Source organism: Mus musculus, chromosome X, assembly GCF_000001635.26.
Source record: "Mus musculus strain C57BL/6J chromosome X, GRCm38.p6 C57BL/6J".
Classification (NCBI taxonomy): domain Eukaryota; kingdom Metazoa; phylum Chordata; class Mammalia; order Rodentia; family Muridae; genus Mus; species Mus musculus.
Genome location: NC_000086.7, coordinates 157,802,914 through 157,818,280, shown reverse-complemented (window position 1 = coordinate 157,818,280; position 15,367 = coordinate 157,802,914).

Here is a 15,367-nt window from a genome sequence, read left to right as displayed (position 1 = left end):
ATTTGGCTGTTGCTCCGTGCCCCTCTCAGACAAAGTAAGATGTAGAGACAATTTCCAAAAGCCTCTAGTAGCAGAGGGTGTGGATTTCGGAGTCTTCTCGGTATTGCTAGACTTGTTTTCAGCTGGTGAGCATGACAGCGCGTTGCCCAAAGCCGCCTCCCCTACACAATTTGGGGAACCCACACTTGCACACCAGGGGCGGCGGTGGCCGCGCACCATCACCTGGAGAGGTCGAGGGTACTGAATCTCCAGAAGGCCAGATGCGTGGATGTGGCCCTATTGTGGGTGCCCCAGGACAGCAGGATGGTGGCTCTGATCGTGGCTGCTCCGTAGACACTCGCACAGTCCGAGGACAACTGGCTAGGGGGCTGGGGGGTGAGCTTGTTCTGAGAGAACGATCAAATCAAAGCCTGTGGCACTGGGGGGAGAGCAGGTCAGCTTAGAGGATTGGGAGCGTGATTGGGCGCTGTACATAACAAGCCGGTAGCTCACAGCGACAGGAATAGTGCTCGCCTTGGCCGGCTGGCTCTCGGGCGACCCGCCCCGCCCTGCGTCCCAGCTGCTGGCTGCGAAGCGCACAAAGGCTCAGCAGGAAGCTTCCTGAGCCAGGGCAATGACTTCTGTGACCTGACTGGCCTCCAGGAACCGCAGGGAGGGGGCGTCCCTTGGAATGCTGAGCTGAGGGAGGGGTGGCAAAAGCTAAGGAAGGGCCCAATTCCCTTGGGACTCTTGTCCTGGTAATGTGTTGACAGGGATACCTGGCTAGGCTGGAGGCCCTTTTGGTGCCCCTGTGCATGGGAAAAGGAGCCTCAGGCTCATCTTTTGGCTTTGAAGAAGTTCTAATTAGTCGGGAGCAAGCTGGGATTAAGAGGCAATTTTGCGCACTGACACCTAAGAGGAGGCCTCTGCTCAGAGAAGACTCTAGGAAGAGCTAAACCAGAGAGAACCCCAAGCTCTGGGCCAAGTTCTTGTGCCCTGTGTGAAATTCAGGGGCACTTGCCCTTCCTAAGGCAGGCAGAGTCTCCCAAGCTGCCTGGTTTTACATTCCAACCCCTGCCCTCTGACCCCAGGGGAGCTAGCTCTCTTGGGTACTCTTGCGCTTATGAAAACCATCTCTTTGCAATGCAGAGAAAGAAGTTATAACTAACTCGAGTTTTCTTTCTTTGAATGACAACTCCTCAAAAAAAAATGTAATTTCTTCTAGTTTCCTCTCTGCTTTCCCATGCTCTGATCTAATGACTGGCTGCCACATTCTCAATGCCAAGACAAGACAATGGGCAGTAAAGTTGCAAGGCTCAGGACAGTTGTGGTTTCTGGGGCCCCTCCCTACAAAGTGATTTTTATAAGAAACACCAAACAGAAATGGTGACTAAGAGCACCCTATTGGTTGCCCGAATCCTGCTCTCGCATTAGGAGTTCATTAAGCCCTCTTTCTTGCCAAATTACAGGCTTCAGTTTTGTTTTGCTTCCAGCTAGAGTTTGTCTTCCTGGATTTCGAAAGTGGCCCCTCCAGCAGTCCTGATCTAGATGAGTCTTTCAGACCAAGTTCTATTTCACAGAAGCAAAAAAAAGAAACAAAAACAAAAACAGTCCTAGGAAAGATAAAAAGGCTGTCATTTCCTACTTGGCCAGCCGGGTCTCCGATTACATATGATTTTTTAATTTCATAAAATATTAGTAAAAAATTCTGCTGAGCTGAAGAGATAGCTCTGCACTTAAGAGCATTTGCTCCTCTTGCAGTGGTCTTGGGTCCAGTTCCCAGAACCCACCTGGTGGCTCACATCCATCTCTAACTCTACTTCCAAGGAATCCAACAAACACCCTCTTCTGGCCTCTGTGCAGGCACACAAGTGGTGCACAGACACACACAAGCAAACCACTCATACACATAAAATAAAAATAAATATTTTAAAACGTGATACTGCTGCCAAAGACAGAATTAAGCTATAACTTAAATTGCCAAACTATGGAGTGTAGGTAGGGCTGGGGTTGTACTCTTAAAAAAAAAAGTTCCAACAGAAAATCCTAATGTTAGAGGTACAAATGGATTCAGGGAGAGTGTTGCTCCTATGGAGATGGAGGATGGCATTAAAATGTGTGGTTCAAAAGTGAAATATAAACTTGGTGCAGCGGCACGTTGCCTTTACTTTTAGCACTCAGGAGACAGAGGCTGGTGGATCTCTGAGTCTGAGGCCAGCCTGGTCTTCATACCGACTTCTAGGCCAGCCAACCCTGCACAGTGAGATCCTATCCAAAATAAAAGGTGAAATATGACTATGGTTTATTTCACACAATTCTCCATTTTAAATGTAAATGCCCTTCACTCAACCTAGTCAAATTTTGCTAGAAGGAATTTGGGGGAGTGTTAAACCAAACCTTGATCCTTTCCTCCAAAATCAGGTTTCTTTTTACACAAATGTGGCAAATGCGCTCCAAAGAAAGAATGCTTTGTCTGGATGGCTTGAATATTGATGTATAGTTTGGCCAAGAACCCAGGGTTGCCTTTCTACTCTATTATGTGACCTCATGTATGATAACAATCAAATCCTGCAACATGCTTTACTCAGCCTCTTACTAACCTTAAAAGACTTCAAGTGGTTTTTGAAGAGCACATTGTTCCCACCTGTATTGAACCCCACCCATCAGAACTGCCCATGACAGTGCATTGATATTCAAAATGTCACATTACAAAAGTAAAGATGCTGTAGAAACTCTTAAAACTCTCAACATCAAAATTCCAGTTTTGCATAAAAATATTGTGTTTAATTGCTGGCCCAACCTAACACGTTTTGCCAGAGAAGATGTGACGGCGTGTGTTAACTGAAGACATTTTTACATTATGTGTGCTTGTAAGATCTTGTTTAGAAAATGTAACTGTCAACACAAGAAAATCATTGTCATTTAAGTAGCAGTTGTATAGTGTTGGTATTTTTATTTCTGTGCAATATTAAGTAATATTAAATAAAATTTAGTCTCTCTGTGTTTAAATTGTGATAGATGTGTGTCTTAAATTGTTATCTTGGTCTGTTACTTAAAGGGGATACTGTATAAACAAAAAGAACTCCTTGTTCACAGTTCTGGAAGCTAAGAAGTCAACATTCAAGGCACCAGTGCATTTAGTGTCTAGTGATGACTCTCTACTGTGTAGAGATGGTACCTTCTTGCTGTATCTTACATGGCAGAAAGACAGACGGCATTAATCCCATCATCAGGGCAGAGCCCTGTAGCCTACTCACTTCCCAGAGACCACCCTTCTCAAAGGTATTATGCTGGAATACTAAGCTCCTACATCTGAATTTTGGGAAGACACATATATTCTGACCAGAACAATAGGGTTTCCCAAAAGCTTGCCTTGTAATCCAACCTGAACACACAGTGCTGATGGGAAGTTGAAAAAGGAACCATGAGTTGTCCTCTCCGCACTAGACTACCAACTCCTCAGAGTGGGGGCTGCTTCTTGAACTTGTCTTGGTCTTTGCCACAGTGTTGTGTTGAACAAATGTGGTGGGGGAGGGGAGGAGAAAGTCTTGAAGGTTTTGCTCTCTACCCTCTTGCACAGCTGTGGTCCAAGACACTTCTCAGTAAGGCCATAAGAATCAAACAAGTGACCACAGATGGTGTTGGCTACGGAGTCTGAGTGGATGCGACCCTTCTGAGAGGGCATTATTACTTTGTATACCACCTAGTACTGCTCTCTTGCCCCGACCCTTGAATCAGAACAAACCTACATGGCTCTCACATGCACTACTGCCCACCTTACTGAGACAGAGTACCCCAAGGACTTAGTGTGGCCAAGTTTCTACTGAAAACCTAGCTCCATTCCTCAGCATGCCCACTGAAACTCTGCTATTTTCTCTGAACCTTCCACTGCGAGGCAGGCCTGTTAACTGCTGTTACCAATTCGCTCCATCCATCTTCATCTCTGTAAGAAAACAGAGAGCTCAAGTTCTTCAAGCACCCTTCTCAAGCACACTTCAAGCTGCAGTGCTACTTACCCCCAGCACTCCACTGCCCTGAGCTAACCTGTCAGAAAACAAAAAACAAAACCAACAAAAACCCGGGGACGAGCCCTGCTGATATGTTCCTGAAGTCATAGCGCTGGGATGTCAAGCCAGGAGGAGCCCTAGAGCTCACTAAGCAGCTAGACTTTCTAAGTTGGTGAGCTCCGAGTTCAGTGAAAAACCCTATCTCTAAATATAATGTGAAGGCAATTAAGAAAGCAACTTGACATTAACCTCTGGCCTCCAAACGTATGTACGCATACCTACAAAAACATGCATACACCACACACACACATACACACCAAAATGTTATAGATATTACTGTAATCTTTCAGGAAGCAAATTTAAGATGAAATTAAGATAATTTTATAATTAATATAGAAAATACCATCCAATTCATCCATGTGAAGGTTACTAAAAGGTTATCTCTTCTCATTTACTATCACTGGCCCTTTTCAATCACACATGCTTCCTTGCAACACATGGTTTTTGGCAACTTCTATGGAAAGCCTATTATTAGAAATTGACACACTAAGTTTATTGTGGAAAAACACAATAACAATCAGTAACACACATGCAATTAAAAAAAAAAAAACTCCCATATGGTTTTCACCTTTTTCCTGAAACGACTTTTGTGTCTATGAAATGTGTTTTCTTTGTGATATGCAATTCCAGAAAAAAAAAAAAAAGGTGATACTGTAAAGCAAGTATCTTCTCCATCTCTTAAACCTTATGAAAACTCGCAGTACCAGGGCTGGAGATGGCTCAGAGGTTAAGAGCACTGGCTGCCCTTTTAGAATACCAGAATCCAATTCCTAGCACCCACATGACAGCTAACAGGCATCTATATCTCCACTTCCAGAGGCTCCGATTCCCTCTTCTGACTCCTTTGGGCACTGCATGCACTTGGTACTTGGCTGGACATGTATCTGTGTATGTACAGGCAAACCCTAGTACATAAAAGTAAAATAAACATCTTTTTAAAAGAAAAAAATAAAGAAAGCTATCTCCCAGATTTAAAAAAAAAAAAAAAGAAAATGTAATAAAGGAGTAGTTTTCCTGCACTATCACATGAGAAAAAGTTAAAAACCAGACATTTTAGGGCACGAGAGATGGCTCAGGAGTAAGTACATTTAACTGATCTTTCGAAAGATCTGGGTTTGATTCCCAACACCAACATAATGCCTCAAAACCATCTGTAACTCCACTTCCAGGGGATCTGAAACCCTTTTGACCTTGGACACTGTACACATGTAAGGCATATGTGAAGGCAAAACACCCATACACATAAAATCAAAATAAATTGAGTCTATTGATAAAAGAAGCAGTCCTTCTCAGCCCATTAGAAACTCTAGGCCTGGGGCCTGTGTTCTGTCTAACAAGTCGTCCCAAATTTCTACTATATCCTGAGTTTACTATTCTGAATAATAAGTTTTTCTGGGTTTGATTTCAATGTTTTCCCCAGAGAGGGCTGTCTTCATCCATTTTTATCTGGCCAACAACACGATATCATACTTCACCATCGGGATTAATATGCAATAACCGATACCTATGGAGACAACCCAATCACAGCAAGGAGGAAGCCCATTTATTTTTAATTATGAATACATTGTTACTCATTTATTTTTTATTGGCTATTTTATTTATTTACATTTCAATGTTACCCCCTTCCCGGTTTTCCCTCCAAAAACCCCTATCCGACTGTCCCTTCCCCCTGCTTCTATGAGGGTGCTCCCCAACCCACTCCCATATCACCACCCTAACATTTCCCTGTGCTGGGGCATCAAGCCTTCAAAGGATCAAAGGACTCCCCTCCCATTGATGGCAGATAAGGCCATCCTCTGCTGCATATGCAGCTGGAGCCATGAGTCCTACCATGTGTGCTCTTTGGTTGGTGGTTTAGTCCTTGGGAGCTCTGGGGGTACTGGCTAGTTCATATTGTTGTTCCTCCTATGGGGCTGCAAACCCCTTCAGCTCCTTGGGTCCTTTCACTAGCTCCTTCATTGGGGACCCTGTGCTGAGTTCAATGGATGGCTACGAGCATCCACTTCTGTATTTGTCAGGCTCTGGCAGAGCCTCTCAGGAGACAGCTATATCAGGCTCCTGTCAGCAAGCACTTCTTGGCATCAGCAATAGTGACTGGGTTTGGTGGCTCCATATGGGATGAAGCTCATTTATTGTAAAGACCAGAGGTTCTCCAACCCAAAGAAGAAAGATTAGTGACTTCTGCTCCTTGTCATACAGATTCAAAATAGGAGCTCTTATTTTTGCCTTTCTCATCTTCACTGGAGGACAGTGTTGATAATGCCTTATTATTATAAGCAGACACAGCAGATTATGACCCATTAACCCACATGTAAAATAACGTAAAAAGCACTTGATTGAATTCTCAACTCTGAAGTTGGCAGTAGTCCCCATTTCCTATCTAGATGCCCTATTTTCAAAGGCTCTTGAATGAATCATTAAATATCCAAAGAAGCTAATCAAAGGATATCGGGTCTGGAAGAATTTTTTCTCATATATGGAGTAGGTAAAGGAGCTAGAGGATTCAAACCGAGAGAGAGAACCCCTAGGAGTCAATAACCATGAATTTTAACTTTCAGAAGAGCAAGAGGAAAGCAGAGATAATCTCCTGGCCAGAGTGCAGAATTAGCAATTGGATTTTACATTGCCATCACATACTTATAGAACCTAATGACAATTTAGAATATTGGCGCAAAACAGATATAGAAAATGCTGAGCCATAAGGTAGATTATATGAAGCTTGAAGAACATAGAGAACTTGTCCAAGGGAACACAGTTTAGTTTCATAAATCTAGTTGGAACCACATATGTGACTCTTCCATCTCTTTATCACTTCAGGGTTTCATATGATCCCAGAGATTTCCTTGTATCCCCTTATGAGCAGAAGGCCCTGGCTACATGAACCCTCCCCTCGTTTGTGCCTCTCCCAGGAGCCACCCTCAACTATTGATAGGCTGGACGGTGGTCAGTATGTAGAAAGTTCCCTGTGCAAGTTATTCATACCATTCCCTGAACTCACCTGCTGGACTCAGCCATAATTACTTTCTGTGGGAGCATGCTTGATGTCGCATGATTTTGATTTCTGCCTCCCCTCACTTGCTCATACCTCCCTTTTCTGGGACTATGTCCTACTAAATTACTTTCTCAGAACTATGGTAGAATACACATCATTACAAAACCCTACCCAAGATGCATTGAAACTTTGAAGAAGGGGGAGGCAAACATCTGTTATCCCCTGGACAGACGAATGCCTTGGATACCATCTGTGCAGGCATATGGAGCCAATGACACACCTACACCTGAGAGTCAAGACAGCCTCACACTAAAAGGCATCTCTCTCTCTCTCTCTCTCTCTCTCTCTCTCTCTCTCCCTCTCTCTCCCTCTCTCTCTCTCTCTCTCTCTCTCTCTCTCTCTCTCCCCAACCTATCAGTCTTTCAGTGCTATTCTAGAAGACAAAATGAACTCGAGTATTTTCAGATGCACACGACACTATTTTTCTCTTAAGACTTATTTACAGGTACTATATGCATGATTTACTTAAAGTCTTTCTTCTACTGGATTGATTTATGCTATGTCAATGAAAGAAACAGCTCTTGCCTAAAAGAAATCGAAGAGATGGTTTAATCTGAGGGGAATTAGAAGAAATGGTTGAATCTAAGACTAAATCTGCATGACCACAGCCCAGGTACAAAAATTTAGGTTTCCCCAAGTTCCAATCAACAAAAAAAAGTGATAGAGGACCGAACACTTTGGTGGGCACATCAGGTAGGTAGGTAGGTGGGTGGGTTTCAACAAAAAGGAAAATTCTACTCTAGGAATTCTGAGGAAGGGTTGTTGGGGAACAGCAAAAAAAAGGACTTGAAATTAATTGTGGGTACAAGCTCTGTGTTCTGCTGTCAATAGCTCTCCCAGAGATCTCCAGACAGCTAAGCTCTTGCTAGGAAAAAATTCTAAAACTCTCTGGATAACAAATGGGTTTTTCAACTGAAGTCAGAAAACTTGCTAGAAAAAATACTTAGTTTTTCTGAAAGTCAGGGAAACTGCTAGAAAAAAAAAAAAAAAAAAAAACTTGGGTTTTCCAAAGTCGGAAATGCTGATAGGAAAATTCTAAAGGAGCTGTGTTCCCTCTCCACAGTTCTTTCTGGGTGGCTCTCTCTTACAGACCAAAGACCAGTCTTTTATTTGCATATCAATGCAAATAAATTTACTCCAGGTTCCCTTTTGATTATCCTAGGAATCAGCATTTTATGACCTTAGCCCATTGATTCTTAAAAGAAGACAACAAGTGCATTTATTTTCAAAGTGACAAATGAATTCAGAGAGTTACCTGACTCTGTAAGCACAGACATTATGCTAACTGGGTGGGATCTCACTCAGAAACCAGCGCTCCTACCAAGCCTGAGCCTAAACTTGCTCTGTCTCAGGAACCTGCCTGCCTTTAAAAGCACAAACAATAAACTTAGCTGGGTGGAATCTTGCCCTGTAATCAGCACTTCCTAAATTTCTTTATCTCCTTTTATATCTTCCTGACATGCTGGCTCATAGTGCGGCTACCTCTGTTCTATTATTATTATTATTATTATTATTATTATTATTATTATTATTATATGTAAGTACACTGTAGCTGTCTCAGAAGAGGGCATCAGATCTCATTACGGATGGTTGTGAGCCACCATGTGGTTGCTGGGAATTGAACTCAGGACCTTCAGAAGAGTAGTCAGTGCTCTTAACCACTGAGCCATCTCTCCAACCCCCACCTCTGTTGTTTAAGGTTCATGAAGCCCCTCACATAATTCATATTGCATCCTTATATTTGCATAGTTGAGAAATTATACATTCTTGAATTCATGTGTTCAGAGTTCTTTTCCACAGACTTAAGAGCTATCTTGAAGGTTACAATATTTGCCATTTTGCTGATACATAGATATGCCCTTGAATCCCAGATTCCTGCTGCTTCTAAGTACCATGGAGTCATTAACCTTGTCAGGGAGAACGTTCCCTGATAACTGTGGTGGGGAGAAGATTTCCCAAAGGGGGAACATAAAGTAAATTGTGTACATTATACAAAGAACCCCCACACCCACAGCAACAATCCACACTCATGGAGGCCCATGCCCTGCTAGCTCTGCTCCAGAGGCAGAAACTATGTCACATCATCCCTTCTGCAGCAGCCATGCAGGACTCACCCTCTAGACTTTGCACACTATCTGAAAGCATTTTTGTCCCTTTGGTTAGTGGAAACAAGGGTTCTGTTCATATATTCCAAAGGATTTACCAAACGACATTACAGAGGAGGACAATAAATGGCTGTTAAGGGAATTAAAGGTACCCCAAGATAATTTGACTATGGCTTTATAACATTCTGACTTCTCTACAACATTGAAGTTCTAATCGGGCAATTAGCTCTCATAGTCACAGCCTCTTTCCCAGAATCCTGGTCCATAGTTGCTATCATTTTTCATCCATCTCTGGCTAGGAGCTTTTTCTGCACAAGCCCAGCCTCTCCCCATACTTCACATGGCTTGAAGCTGGCTCAGATTCTCCTAGTTACCACTAGAATCTGATAGTTCCCACTGCATTCATGGAATGGTCCCATGAATTTTTCTTCACTTTACAAAAGCCTGTCCCTCAAGCTTTATCTTCACGTATGTTCAATACAGCACTGAGTTTCATGCTAGGCTTGGTTTTCCAGGGGTCACTTTGAGACTTTACGAACATTCTGAATCAGACTGATATGTATCAGTGGCAGTTCTCTTAGAGATGTGCTTGAGACAGCAAGCAATGGTCATGGAGACACCAGAATCTGAAGAACTAGCTTAGATGGAGCTTTTGGGGCCCTATTCTCCCCAACTTGATCAGAAACCTAGGCCTAGTGGGAATGGGGTGACTGCCTTTTTAACAGGGTTTCCAGGTGGTCTCACTCACACCAAGGCAGTACTGTCAGCAAGTCAGCTAACTACCAAGAGCAGCACCTGAGACCTTTTTAGAGAGGCAGATCTACAGTTGCACCTAGAGCTCCTAAAACTCTGGTGGTGGCATTCGCCTAGACTGGATTATCAAGCCTCCACTGGACCAAGGGCCTCCCCTCCCAATGATGCCAGATAAGACAATCCTCTGGTACATATGCATCTGGAGTCATGGGTCCCTCCCTGTGTACTCTTTGGATGGTGGTTTAGTCCTTAGGAACTCTGGAGGAGGGGGCGGTCCAGTTAGTTGATATTGTTGTTCTTCTTATGGGGTTGCAATACACTTCTGTTCCCTTAGTCATTCCCCTAACTCTTCCACTGGGGTCCCTGTGTCAAATGGTTGCCTGCAAGCATCCACATCTGCATTAGTCAGGCTCTGGCAGAGCCTCTCAGGGAACAGCTATTCCAGGCCCCTGTCAGATTTTTGATGGGTAGATATTCTTCAGAAAGATGTACCAAACAACAACAACAAAAATCATTTTGACTTCAACATCAGTTTCTCAAGAATCTTTCAATATGGTAACATATTCTAACCATATCATAATATAATGAAGTCACCTAAGTATGTATTCTGTGGACAATCAGACAAATATATCATCTCAGTTTGGGTTTCATTGTTGTGAAGAGACACCATGACCAAGACAACTCTTATAAAGAGAACATTTAATTGGGACTGGCTTACACTTTTAGAGGTTTTGTTCATTATCATCATAATGGGAAGCATAGCAGCATCCACACACACACAGTGCTGGAGAAGGAGCTAAGAGTTCTACTTCTTGGTCTTCAGGCAACCAGAAAGAGACTCACACTGGGCAGAGCTTGAGCACTAGGAACCCTCAAAGTCCACCTATGCAGTGACACACTTCCAACAAGGCCACACCTATTCCAACAAGGTCACACCTTCTAATAGTGCCACTCCTTGGGTCAAGCACATTCAAACCACTACATATACTCAGGAATAATCATAAAGTCTAAATGTCTCCTCTGATACCTGGAAGTCTAGAGCAAGTGCAAGACTTCAAATGCTTTCAAAACTTTTTTGTTCATAAGACTGTATATTATTATATGTTTGATCATATACCCTTGTATCCTACCTTCCCTATTCTCAGTCCCTCCCACTTCCAATTGGTCCCTTTTGTTCTAGACAATTTCACTTTGACTTTCATGTCTTATTTACATCCATGGTTTTTGTGTATCTTTATAAAATCTAGGAACTATAAATGAAAGAAAACAATTGCTTTCCCCCTACTATTCTTCTAAGGATACACTATACCCTTTCCTGAGCTGTCTCTTTGTATAGATGACCAATGTGTCAGCAGTACCAATGAGGGGGTTGTTTTCAGAACCCCTTTCTAATAATGCAGGTCAGTGACTAACAGGGAAAATTTCTAAGCATGGTTTTCCCCAACAAGGGTAAGATAATCAGGTAGTTTGCTCACAACCACTAATTAGCTTCTATTATTATTATTATTATTATTATTATTATTATATTCTCTCATATATTAATATCCTGAACACAGGTTTTTCTCCTTCCCCTCCCTCCCAGTCTCTCCCCAACCCCCATTCACCAAGATCCATCCCCCAACACTGCCCCACAGAAAAGAGCAGGCCTTCCAGGGACATTAACCAAACACAGCATAACAAGATACAATAAAACCAGGCATGTATCATCATATCAAGGCTGGAAAAGGCAACCCAGAAAAGGATCCTACAAGTAGGCAAAAAAAAAAAAAGCCAGGGCTAGTCCCCATTCCTATTATTAGGAATCACACAAGAACACCAAACTACTCAGCCATAGCATATATGCAGAGGACCTAGGTCAGACTCCCTGATCCTAGTCAGTTGATTCTGTGAGCATGTTCTCATGGTGTCCCTGAACCTTCTGCTTCCTTTCATTCTTCCTCCCCTCCTCTGCAGGACTTCCTGAGCTATGCCTAAAGATTTACTGTGGTGCTCTCCATCTGCCTCCATCAGTAGCTGAATGAAGTTTCTCTGGTCTCTTTGATGATTCTTCTAGACTCCAGTCCTAGAACACTCTGCAAGCAGGACAAACTGTAGGTTGAAGGTCTTTGGTTGGGTTGGTATTCCCAACCCCTATATACTCATAGCAGCTTTGTTCATAATAGCCAGAAATTAGAAATAACTGATATATTCCTCAACAGAAGAGTGGATAATGAAAATGTACATTTACACAATGGAGTATTACTCATCTGTTAAAAAAAAATAACATCATGAAATTTGCAGGCAAGTGGATGGAACTAGAAAAAAATCATCCTGAGTAGATAAGCCAGACCCAGAAAGATGGACATGGTATGTACTCACTCATTAATGCACATTAGCTGTAAAGTAAAACACAGTCATACTATAGCTCATTAACTTCTTTTATTATTTTATTTATTTACATTCCAAATGCTGTCCCCTACTTGGTTCCCCTCCATTCCCCTCCCCTTTGCTCCTGAGAGGGTGCTCCCCCACCCACCCACTCCCACCTCACCCCACTAGCATTCTTCTTCCCTGGGGTATCAAGTTTCTATAGGATTAAGAGTGTCCTTTCTCACTGAGGCCAGGCAAGGCAGTCCTCTGCTACATGTGTAACAGGGGCCATGGACCAGCCTATGTATGCTCTTTGTTCTTAGGGTTGCAATACCCTTCAGCTCCTTCAGTCCTTTCCCTAACACTTGTATAGGGGTCCCTAACCTCAGTGCAATGGTTGACTGTATCAGTGTAAGTATCTGCATCTGTCTCAGTTAGCGGCTGCTAGAGCATCCCAGAAAACAGCCATGCTAGGTTCCTGCCTGAAAGCACAACAGGGCATAAGTAATACTATCAGAGTTTGGTGCCTGCACATGAGATGGATCCCAAGTTTGGCTGGTCTCTGGATGGCCTTTCCTTCAGTCTCTGCTCCATTTTTGTCCCTGTATTTCCTTTAGACAGGAACAATTCTGGGTCAAGAATTTTGAAGATAGGTGGGTGGTCTCATGCCACAAATGAGAGATATATCTATCTACTGGAGGTGGTCTCTTTAGGGTCCACCTCCCCACTGTTGGACACTTCATCTTAGGTCATCCCATTGAGTCACAGGAGCCTCTCACACCCCAGGTATCTGGGACTTTCTAGAGGTCCCACCTGCCCACCCCTGACTGCTGCATATTTCTACTCATTCTCCTGGCCCTCTGGGCTTCTCTCCTGTCTCTCCCTCATACCTGACCCTGTCCCCCTTTTTCCCTCTCCCACCTAGGCCCCTCCCTCCCCCTGCCTCGACTAGATTATATTGTTGCCCCTTGTAAGTGGGATTAAAGCATCCACACTTGGACTTTCCTTCTTGTTAAGCTTCATATGGTCTGTGAGTTGTATTGTGGGTATTCTGAACTTTTTGGATAATATCCACTTATCAGTGAGTACATACCATGTATGTCCTTTTGAGTCTGAGTTACCTCACTCAGGATGATATTTTCTAGTTCAATCCATTTGCCTGCAAAACTCATGATGTCTTCACTCTTAATAGCTGAGTAGTATTTCAATGTGTAAATGAATCATATTTTCTATATCCATTTTTCTTTTGGGGGACATCTGGGTTCTTTCCAGCTTCCGGCTATTATATAAATAAGGCTGCTATGTACACAGTGGAGCACATGTCCTTTTGATACTGTGGAGCATCTTTTGGGTATATGCCCAGGAGTGATATAGTTGGGTCTTCAAGTAGAACTATTTCCAATTTTCTGAGGAACCATCACATTTATTTCCAGAGTGGTTGTACCAGTTTACAATCCCACTAGCAATGGAGGAGTGTTCTTCTTTCTCCACATCCTCCCCAGCGTGTGCTGTTGCTTGTCAAAATCTGGTATTTGGTGTTTTCTTTCTTTAGAAATTGTTTAAAAGAGTTATACTGTTGTGGTGGTTTGAATAAGAATGCCCCCCCCATAATCATACATTTGTATATTTAGTCAGCAGGGAGTGCTGACTATATTTGAAAGGATTAGGGGGTCTGGCCCTTTTGGAGGAAGTGTGTCAAGGTGGGGGGGGCGGGGGGAGCTTTAAGGTCTCAGATGCTAAAGTCAGTCCTCTGCCTGCTGCCTGCAGATTCAGATGTAGAACTCTCAGCTCCTTTTCCAACACTGTGTCTGTGTGCCACCATGCTGCCATGATGATAACGGACTAAACCTGTGAAATTGTAAGCCAGCCCAATAATAAATGTTTTTCTCTATAAGGGTTACTGTGATCACAGTGTCTCTTCACAGCAATAGAACAGTGACTAAAACACATGTATCATCGTGAGCAAACAATGGTCATGATACCATAACAGTTTGAATTACTGTTCTTCAAGTAACAGTTAATGATGTCACTCAGGACTCTGCTTGAATTCCAAGCAGGAGCCATGTCTCACTAAATGAACCAGATCTGTACTGCCCTATAAAAAGGACACTAATCCCAGAATGTGAGGACACAGCAAGAGCAGTGCTTCCAGAGCCAGCCCATCGGAGAAGGACCATGCACCACTTTTTAAATTACTGGGCTATTCTCCACAGAAACAATGAATCTATAGGCCTGGCCTCGCCTGGCCTGGCCTTGTCTCTTTTCCTTTCTTCTTCTCTACTGGCCACTACCATCCTCTTTCTAAGACTGATCCCAGAAACCCCAACAACATAAGGCATTTTGCTGTCTAAAGCTCTTCAGCTTTCTTTTTCCTAATTGGCTTTGCCTAGCCAAACCTAATAGAGCATGTAAATATATATATATATATATATATATATATATATATATATATATATATATATATATAACATGAACAGCAGCATTTTAACCATACAGAATAGACAGTCCAGTGGCATTAAGTACATTTTTCTATTTCCAAAATGTCATCATCAACTGAACCCAAAACTCTATCTTCATTCAAAATTTTCATGCTCCCTTCTTCCCAGCCAGACAGAGCACCATTCTGCTATCTCTATTAATTTGACTATTCCTGATATCTCATATAAGTGACTCATAGGATGTTATAGCTATTGTGTCTGCTTTTAGCCACATAACAATCTTTTCAACATTTATTCACAGTATTCCCTCCTAATTCTGAATAATACACCTTGCCTATTGTGAATAATGCTGCTGTGAACATTGGAGTATCAGTATCTGTTCCAGTCCCTGCATTCAGTTTTGTATATATACCCAGAAGTGGAATCGCTACATCCTATGTTATGAATAACTGTACCATTTTTTGTTTCTGTTTTGTTTTGTTTTGTTTTGTTGTTGTTGTTTTGTTTTGTTTATCGAGACAGGGTTTCTCTGTATAGCCCTGGCTGTCCTGGAACTCACTCTGTAGACCAGGCTGGCCTCGAACTCAAAAATCTGCCTGCCTCTGCCTCCCGAGTGCTGGGCTT